We start from the raw sequence: 11,030 nt of genomic DNA, 5'->3' as shown, positions 1-11,030 counted from the left end.
GAAATTAAGTTTAATATTTAAAACTCAATGTTATTAGGAAGTTGGACCATTTTTTAAGATGAAAACATATTGACAGTAACGTAAATTTAAAATTGGAAGAAAGTATTGAACACGTGTATTACACGGCTTAAGTAAATATAATGTTATATACGCAAAAAAAAATATGTCTTTTAAAAACCATTTAGTATTCGCTTTAAAGATAATTTGGTACTTTATTCAGATAATCCGCTTGTAATTTAGTCTTCTAAGTTATATACTATAAGTACTTGTACATGTGATTTGATACTTTATTAGTAATTATTGTTTCCAAATAATATATTTTATCTTAACAAATATATGGTTATGGTAAAATGAAAATTTCGACAAGTTGTGAGAACTTAGAGAACTTGGCCTTACAAAAGGTTTTTTGAATTTTTTTACAGGGGGTGTGAATGAGCGGTTAGAGACTCAGGACGTTAAACTTTTTGATTTTGGATTCAAATGGTTAAAACCACTAAAACATAGGGACTCAAAAAGTAATTTACTATTAATTAAATTTGAAATTATACGTTTGATATCTAAATATATTAAATAATATTATACTTATTAGCTTATTTGATACATTTATATTTGTTATAGATAATTATTAATTAAATTTGAATTTATACGTTTATCTCTAACTATATTAATTAATATTATATTATATTTTGTGTATAAAAATTAATATGTAATACTATTATTAAAAGAGAGGAGGCATCAGAGGGTGACACGTGTACAAAAAGATTTTTATTTATTAGTATAGGAAGATTAGATTAGATGAGTATTAAATTGTAAATAATATTCTTAGTTATTTGTTAATCTACTACTAGGGGGAATACCCGTGCGATGCACGACATGCATAATAGTTATTGTTTTTTCCTGGAACGATGACTGATATAGATAGTGCGTGACACGATACGAAAGTGCGAATATAGTATAGATTTTTAAAACAAAAACCGGGTTTTTTTAAAGTTAGCCGTTTGACCATGGTTATTTTGACCAAAGTCCACTCCTCATTCGGCACTTTGTGGTAGCACCACCAGTCAAAAAAGGCCCAAAACACTCGAGGGTACAGTGTTCCCCCACGTTTTTAACACGCTTTGAGAGAGGTTTGCGCCCCACCACATGTGGTCTCACAAAACTTCAAATCTATGGACGTGTGGTTTCTCAATCCTCTTCAAAAGACGTCACAGTTTCAAATTTTTTTATTTTTTCTTTTTCATTGTGTTTTAAATGGTGTAAAATAGATGTTATATATATATATATATACATATTATACTACATACACATATACATATAAATTTAGTTTTAACATCTAAAAGTCAAATTGCAGGTTTTGTTCCCTTTTATAGATCAGAAAGCAGTTTATAAACCAACAAAATTAACAAATCCTAACAGTTCTTCAAGTGTTTAGTTATATAATCTATATATTTATTTACTAAAATTTATTACAATTAACCCAATACTTAATAAATAGGGTATGCAGGACTTAAAAAGTGTTATCTGGACACGTATGTCACTCCAGCTTGCCAATCTTGTGTACCGACTCCAGGGTAACATTTTCAGATGCCTGCAACACATCTGGTTATAAAAGTAAAAAATAAACAAAAATGATGTTTTAGATTTTTACCCTGGTCTCAAACTTAATGTAGTTGTTTAGTCCATTTAATTAAATTTTATTTTTAGTTGACGCATAGGTACAATGTAATCCTCTATTTGTGACAAATGTCATTGTGCTTATAGTCATGTGATGTTGTTTTAATACCCGTTAACCAACTCGTTTCGCCTCTATTTCTCAGTTATTTAAAGAAGCAACATATACATCAGAAGTAAATTTCTAAAGATAATGGTGAACCGTCAATGGTACAATAAACTTACCTCAAGACTACCATTTGCTAAACTGGTAGTGTATCTCAGAGTCCAGAAATCCCGTGCTAGAGCTATTTCAATTAATATATGGACAAAAGGAAGAGCCGCATTGATTAAACATGATCATAAAGGCTCGTACTATTTCATTAAAGTTAATTGTAATATTAAGTATTAGTTATCTAATAACCAATCAATCCTTTAAGGTGAATTGTTGTGAAAAGTCTATAAACCCTAACTTAAACATTAATATATGGAGAAAAGGAAGAGGCTCATTGATTAAACATGGTCATAAAGGCTGGTACTATTTCATTAAAGTTAATTGTAATGCATTTAAAGCAACCATAAATTTTGATTTTAAATATAAGATATATCTAAACTTAGAAATTGTTTACTGAAAGTTGAAGTTGAAATAAATCATATTCAGATAATTATTTTTTATATGCAAATTCAAACAGACCTATCAAAATATGTAGGAAAACTCCATGCAAGTCTAACTCCGTCACGCTTAAATTCATGTAACCTGAATGCGGTTCATTACTTATTTAACCCATTTATTTAAATAGGCAGGCGAGTAGTAATCGGGTTGGTGGGTTGTAAAACTGTGTTAATTTTACCAGCATGGTGGAAGTCAATATTCTACCAGTATCATTACATCCAACTTTTTAAAAGTAAACAAATGGTTTGATAATATGAAAACTATTTCAAATGAATATTAATAATGTATAAATTTAAACGAACATTCAAATGAAAATAAAGAATGGTTACAAACGAACGCAAATAAGAGAGAGGACATATATAAACGAAAGTCAATCATCGAAGATAAATGAACGAAAATAAACGAACATAACATTGAACCTCCAATTCGTTTACGGGTTGCACCTACTTCTGTTTAAAGCAAGATGTATAGATTATGCAACGTACTTTAACCACACGTGTGTGTGTATGTGAATATATGTTTTTAACTTGATCCGCATAAATAGTTTTGAGCCAATAGAAAGCGAACCGGGGACTAAAAAAAATGGAACCCAACTAAAAGCGAAAACCAAGGAAACTGAAACCAAACCTAAACGAACCAAAAAACAAAACCAGACCGAAATGAACCTATACAAACTGAATAATTTTACCGAAACAAATAAGCTGAGACAAATAATGTTGCTGAAATGAAAACTGAACCTGAACCAAAAACAAATAAAGCGAATCTAACCGGAAAGGAAACTAAATTTACACAAAACTAAAAAAAAACTGAAAACGGAACAAAAAATGTAAAAGATCTAACCGAAACGAACTCAAAAAACTTAGATCGAAACAAAACAATTCCTGGGAAAAATCAAAACCAAAACGATGCAACTAATGAGATGTCGTACGGAGGCGAAACCGAAACCTCTGGCGGAGGATTTAAAGCTTTTCCGGCAAACCTCCGATGACTCGCCTTCTCTTTCTTCTGGTTAGGTTTACGGCCGCGACAGTTAACCTGTTCACTACTGGTAAAGTTTTCTTCAATAGCTTCAATTACTTGATGAATTAGCTCTCGGTTAACAGACGCGTTCCACCGGAACCAGTAGTTCGTGTAATAATCGAAGCAATCGCAGTCGAATACCGGAGATTTGTGTGCGGCCGGAGCTTTCTTCTTATTGTTATTATCAGATGATCTAGGGTTTGTGGAATTATTTTTGTGGAATTATTTTTGACACAAATGATTAAAGTAATGTAACTTGTGATTATTAAACTGGAATTGTTTTTGACCCAAATGATTAAAGTAATGTAACTTGTAATTATTAAGTAAATTAAATGAAATTAATAGGATTCTTATAGGCTGGTGCATTTAAAAGGAATTTTTACATAAATCCCCTTATTAAAAACCCTTATTACATATTTGTCCAATCTTTAAAATCAATTACATATTTCCCCCTTTCTTTATGAAATTACCCTTTTTCTTAATTTCTTATCTCTTAACTTCAAAATCAATATAGTCAATACTCTATATGTTGTGATAAAATCTTTAAAATATTTCTTTGAAAAAAAAAACGGTCATACCCATATTATAAAATAAGTGACCTTTTTACATATCTAGTTACTGGTTAAGTTTAAGTTTACATATTTTTTACAACCGACCCATTATACATTTAAATTTTAGTTAACTACAATAACAATTTACGTTAAAATATTGATTATCTAAAATATCTTATATAAAAAAACATATTGTTATACAATATACGTTTGTTTTTTTCAAGTCGTAATCAATTTTTCTTTAGCCTAAATCTTAGTTCGATCATCAACATTTTAATTGTTTTGAAGCAGGAGCTAAATTTCCATTTTTTTGTGTAATGCTATTTCAGAAATCTAATTGTCATGTTTTAATCATTCAAAATAATATTGAAAAAACTGTTTTACAGCAAAAGTAAATTTTTAAACCATGGTCGCATGACTGTTTTCTTTAAAAAAAAACAATGCTTAAGAGCTATGACGTATTATATATAAGCAAAACTTTCAATTTTCACATAACAGAGGCAGAAGCTTATAAAAAAATAGGCAGGACTTATAAAAAATGAATTCATATCATTAGGTTAATATCTTATTTGTAAACAATTATATTACACATTAAATCATAAAATATGTAAGTAATGGTATTAGAAAGGGGAAAAATGTAATAATCATTTAATAAGTTCATTAAGGGTAAAATAGTAATTTAATAGGAGTGATTTTAATAAAATGGGTAAATATGTAATATGTATGGTTTAAAAAGGGGAAATATGTAATTGATTTTATGGGTTGGGTATATATGTAATAAATGATCTTAGGAGGGGGATATATGTAAATGACCTCATTTAAAACAACCATAAATTTTGGTTTTAAAATAGAACATATAACTAAACTTTAGAATATACTAGGGGGAATACCCGTGCGATGCACGACATGCATAATAGTTATTGTTTTTTCCTGGAACGATGACTGATATAGATAGTGCGTGACACGATACGAAAGTGCGAATATAGTATAGATTTTTAAAACAAAAACCGGGTTTTTTTAAAGTTAGCCGTTTGACCATGGTTATTTTGACCAAAGTCCACTCCTCATTCGGCACTTTGTGGTAGCACCACCAGTCAAAAAAGGCCCAAAACACTCGAGGGTACAGTGTTCCCCCACGTTTTTAACACGCTTTGAGAGAGGTTTGCGCCCCACCACATGTGGTCTCACAAAACTTCAAATCTATGGACGTGTGGTTTCTCAATCCTCTTCAAAAGACGTCACAGTTTCAAATTTTTTTATTTTTTCTTTTTCATTGTGTTTTAAATGGTGTAAAATAGATGTTATATTTATATATATATACATATTATACTACATACACATATACATATAAATTTAGTTTTAACATCTAAAAGTCAAATTGCAGGTTTTGTTCCCTTTTATAGATCAGAAAGCAGTTTATAAACCAACAAAATTAACAAATCCTAACAGTTCTTCAAGTGTTTAGTTATATAATCTATATATTTATTTACTAAAATTTATTACAATTAACCCAATACTTAATAAATAGGGTATGCAGGACTTAAAAAGTGTTATCTGGACACGTATGTCACTCCAGCTTGCCAATCTTGTGTACCGACTCCAGGGTAACATTTTCAGATGCCTGCAACACATCTGGTTATAAAAGTAAAAAATAAACAAAAATGATGTTTTAGATTTTTACCCTGGTCTCAAACTTAATGTAGTTGTTTAGTCCATTTAATTAAATTTTATTTTTAGTTGACGCATAGGTACAATGTAATCCTCTATTTGTGACAAATGTCATTGTGCTTATAGTCATGTGATGTTGTTTTAATACCCGTTAACCAACTCGTTTCGCCTCTATTTCTCAGTTATTTAAAGAAGCAACATATACATCAGAAGTAAATTTCTAAAGATAATGGTGAACCGTCAATGGTACAATAAACTTACCTCAAGACTACCATTTGCTAAACTGGTAGTGTATCTCAGAGTCCAGAAATCCCGTGCTAGAGCTATTTCAATTAATATATGGACAAAAGGAAGAGCCGCATTGATTAAACATGATCATAAAGGCTCGTACTATTTCATTAAAGTTAATTGTAATATTAAGTATTAGTTATCTAATAACCAATCAATCCTTTAAGGTGAATTGTTGTGAAAAGTCTATAAACCCTAACTTAAACATTAATATATGGAGAAAAGGAAGAGGCTCATTGATTAAACATGGTCATAAAGGCTGGTACTATTTCATTAAAGTTAATTGTAATGCATTTAAAGCAACCATAAATTTTGATTTTAAATATAAGATATATCTAAACTTAGAAATTGTTTACTGAAAGTTGAAGTTGAAATAAATCATATTCAGATAATTATTTTTTATATGCAAATTCAAACAGACCTATCAAAATATGTAGGAAAACTCCATGCAAGTCTAACTCCGTCACGCTTAAATTCATGTAACCTGAATGTGGTTCATTACTTATTTAACCCATTTATTTAAATAGGCAGGCGAGTAGTAATCGGGTTGGTGGGTTGTAAAACTGTGTTAATTTTACCAGCATGGTGGAAGTCAATATTCTACCAGTATCATTACATCCAACTTTTTAAAAGTAAACAAATGGTTTGATAATATGAAAACTATTTCAAATGAATATTAATAATGTATAAATTTAAACGAACATTCAAATGAAAATAAAGAATGGTTACAAACGAACGCAAATAAGAGAGAGGACAGACATAAACGAAAGTCAATCATCGAAGATAAATGAACGAAAATAAACGAACATAACATTGAACCTCCAATTCGTTTACGGGTTGCACCTACTTCTGTTTAAAGCAAGATGTATAGATTATGCAACGTACTTTAACCACACGTGTGTGTGTATGTGAATATATGTTTTTAACTTGATCCGCATAAATAGTTTTGAGCCAATAGAAAGCGAACCGGGGACTAAAAAAAATGGAACCCAACTAAAAGCGAAAACCAAGGAAACTGAAACCAAACCTAAACGAACCAAAAAACAAAACCAGACCGAAATGAACCTATACAAACTGAATAATTTTACCGAAACAAATAAGCTGAGACAAATAATGTTGCTGAAATGAAAACTGAACCTGAACCAAAAACAAATAAAGCGAATCTAACCGGAAAGGAAACTAAATTTACACAAAACTAAAAAAAACTGAAAACGGAACAAAAAATGTAAAAGATCTAACCGAAACGAACTCAAAAAACTTAGATCGAAACAAAACAATTCCTGGGAAAAATCAAAACCAAAACGATGCAACTAATGAGATGTCGTACGGAGGCGAAACCGAAACCTCTGGCGGAGGATTTAAAGCTTTTCCGGCAAACCTCCGATGACTCGCCTTCTCTTTCTTCTGGTTAGGTTTACGGCCGCGACAGTTAACCTGTTCACTACTGGTAAAGTTTTCTTCAATAGCTTCAATTACTTGATGAATTAGCTCTCGGTTAACAGACGCGTTCCACCGGAACCAGTAGTTCGTGTAATAATCGAAGCAATCGCAGTCGAATACCGGAGATTTGTGTGCGGCCGGAGCTTTCTTCTTATTGTTATTATCAGATGATCTAGGGTTTGTGGAATTATTTTTGTGGAATTATTTTTGACACAAATGATTAAAGTAATGTAACTTGTGATTATTAAACTGGAATTGTTTTTGACCCAAATGATTAAAGTAATGTAACTTGTAATTATTAAGTAAATTAAATGAAATTAATAGGATTCTTATAGGCTGGTGCATTTAAAAGGAATTTTTACATAAATCCCCTTATTAAAAACCCTTATTACATATTTGTCCAATCTTTAAAATCAATTACATATTTCCCCCTTTCTTTATGAAATTACCCTTTTTCTTAATTTCTTATCTCTTAACTTCAAAATCAATATAGTCAATACTCTATATGTTGTGATAAAATCTTTAAAATATTTCTTTGAAAAAAAAAACGGTCATACCCATATTATAAAATAAGTGACCTTTTTACATATCTAGTTACTGGTTAAGTTTAAGTTTACATATTTTTTACAACCGACCCATTATACATTTAAATTTTAGTTAACTACAATAACAATTTACGTTAAAATATTGATTATCTAAAATATCTTATATAAAAAAACATATTGTTATACAATATACGTTTGTTTTTTTCAAGTCGTAATCAATTTTTCTTTAGCCTAAATCTTAGTTCGATCATCAACATTTTAATTGTTTTGAAGCAGGAGCTAAATTTCCATTTTTTTGTGTAATGCTATTTCAGAAATCTAATTGTCATGTTTTAATCATTCAAAATAATATTGAAAAAACTGTTTTACAGCAAAAGTAAATTTTTAAACCATGGTCGCATGACTGTTTTCTTTAAAAAAAAAACAATGCTTAAGAGCTATGACGTATTATATATAAGCAAAACTTTCAATTTTCACATAACAGAGGCAGAAGCTTATAAAAAAATAGGCAGGACTTATAAAAAATGAATTCATATCATTAGGTTAATATCTTATTTGTAAACAATTATATTACACATTAAATCATAAAATATGTAAGTAGTGGTATTAGAAAGGGGAAAAATGTAATAATCATTTAATAAGTTCATTAAGGGTAAAATAGTAATTTAATAGGAGTGATTTTAATAAAATGGGTAAATATGTAATATGTATGGTTTAAAAAGGGGAAATATGTAATTGATTTTATGGGTTGGGTATATATGTAATAAATGATCTTAGGAGGGGGATATATGTAAATGACCTTATTTAAAACAACCATAAATTTTGGTTTTAAAATAGAACATATAACTAAACTTTAGAATATATATAGATATAGATTATTATTGCTATTAAACGAATAATAATAATTCAAAACAAAGAAATGAATTATAGTCCAAGTTGGTAGGCCTACATTTCCTCCTATCCAAAATTAAATTAAAATACATAGACTTGTAGAAAAAGAACATAACCCAATCATATATCAACTTTTCAATTGTTGTGAAACAACCTAACCTATTAGCAATATGAAGGGAAGAATAAGAAAATTAGATTGTAAATCTTATTGATTGATCTATTTTCACCATACACAAATGCCATTATACATATAGGCACATACATTAATATTAAAGGAACTAAAGAGATACGAGTTAGATAAGTTATGTATGTGGAGAGTCACAATATAAATGATACATTCATAACACTCCTCCTTGACTATCCACATACTTTTAATACGCTTGGTGATGCTGCCTCGTTAAAAACCTTGCTAGGAAAACCCAGTGGGACAAAACATCAGCTAAGGGAAAAAGAGTGCAGCGCGTATTTTCTCCTCCTGATACTTTTGGATCAGGTATGTTGCCTCATTAAAAACCTTACTAAGAAAACCCAATGGGACAAAACTTAGTTAAGGGAAAAAGAGTGCAACTTGAATAAGTCTCCCCCTCATTTTAACATGTATCCTTTAAGTGACGTGTGTCCATCTTCCTTGAAAGTCGAACAAAGCTTTTGTAGCCAATGATTTGTCGCTTGATCCCTTAATGTGCACGACTGTGTTTTGTTACATTCCTGCATCTACAAGACTAACAAAACTTCTTTTGATGGGTTAGTAAAATATAATCAAATATCGTTTATATCTGAAATATTTCCTTGAACTCATTCCAATGTCTCTTTACTTGACAAAGTTTATATCATGACAATAAGCTCAAGTAAAAGATATTATAACCATACATAGCTAGCAAAATGTATTAATGCACTTATGCATTTAATGATGGTACTTCTAGAATGAGAATCTCTACTTTGGTAGGAGATGATAATAGTCATTTCTTATAACAAATGACTTAACAACCTTTAACATACTTTAAGGTTTAACTATGTCCATACTAAAATATCCAAACATCATCTTCTAGTTGCACTTGGTGGATTGGTAAAATATAATTACATATATTACTCGAACTGCAGTTCGAGTAATAGTTAGACCGTGCCAAGGTCATTCAAAAATTCTCCCTCTAAAAGTTCGACAATTTCTCTCGATGATGCATAGACATCATCACTGTAAACTGCGATTATAGTGAACTTTTAAAAGTAGAAGGTCGATAAAACATGGCTAATTTAATCAAACTTATATCCCTCTTTATGCAAATATCTCGAGTTGTATAACACTCGATCTAACTATTTTAGTCCATATATGAACTCGATATAGTACGTTCTTGAGGTTTTGACATCATTAATGCTTCTAGCATTATCAATTCATGAGGGAATTCTTTCCATCTTATCCAAATATGCATGTGCTTTCACTCTTTAGAAGTTTTGCTACATAAATTTCCGCATTTAACACATTGATATCTATATCATATGCAAAAATGCCATAAACACTAGCTTTTATCTCCAAAATCCATATTGTACCATGTTTGTACATTGTGTACATTGAGTTTCCATAATAACCAAGTACACATTTTCTAGGTATGTTTATTGGAGTATTGGTGCACTATTGTTACATCCATAAGGTGTTTCAATTAACCTATTAAGCACTCAAATGCTTTAGGATACTCATGGGGAGTTCCAATTATATTCAATTCAATAACATATATAACATGTATATGCATTCAGATCTGAATTTATATAATACTCATAATATTCTCGAGAACTTATTTTATATGACTTAGTATCAAGTGATACATAACTTTCATAAGACGCGTGTCAATTCTCTTTTATATATTACCAGACTAATAAGATATTGGAAAGTCAATGCATCCACCACTGAAGAATACGTTTTCTCATAATCAATCATAGGTATTTGTGAAAATTCTTGTGCCACCAATTTTGACTTATACCACTTAATTTTATTTTCACATGATTCACGTAAAAGACACTTTTGTATCCAGCATATTTTACAACTTTAGTTGTATGGACTGTTGGTCCAGAAACTTTCCAGTTCATTAGAGAACTAAACTCTGCCTTATTTGCGTCTTTCTATTTTGGCCAATCATTTCTTAATATTCATTCATAGGCAGATCTTAAATCTTGATCCTTATCATTTAATCATTTTAAGCGCTACATTATATACAAAAGTATAACGACGTCGATTTTTATTTCGATTCCATACATATGTTAGACATGATACAACTTATCGAGATCTCTTTATTTTCAGGTACCTGAGGTTCT

The sequence above is a fragment of the Helianthus annuus genome, chromosome 2, assembly GCF_002127325.2.
Source record: "Helianthus annuus cultivar XRQ/B chromosome 2, HanXRQr2.0-SUNRISE, whole genome shotgun sequence".
In the NCBI taxonomy this organism is placed as follows: domain Eukaryota; kingdom Viridiplantae; phylum Streptophyta; class Magnoliopsida; order Asterales; family Asteraceae; genus Helianthus; species Helianthus annuus.
The sequence above is the reverse complement of the archived record's forward strand: the minus strand, read 5'-3'. Positions refer to the sequence as shown.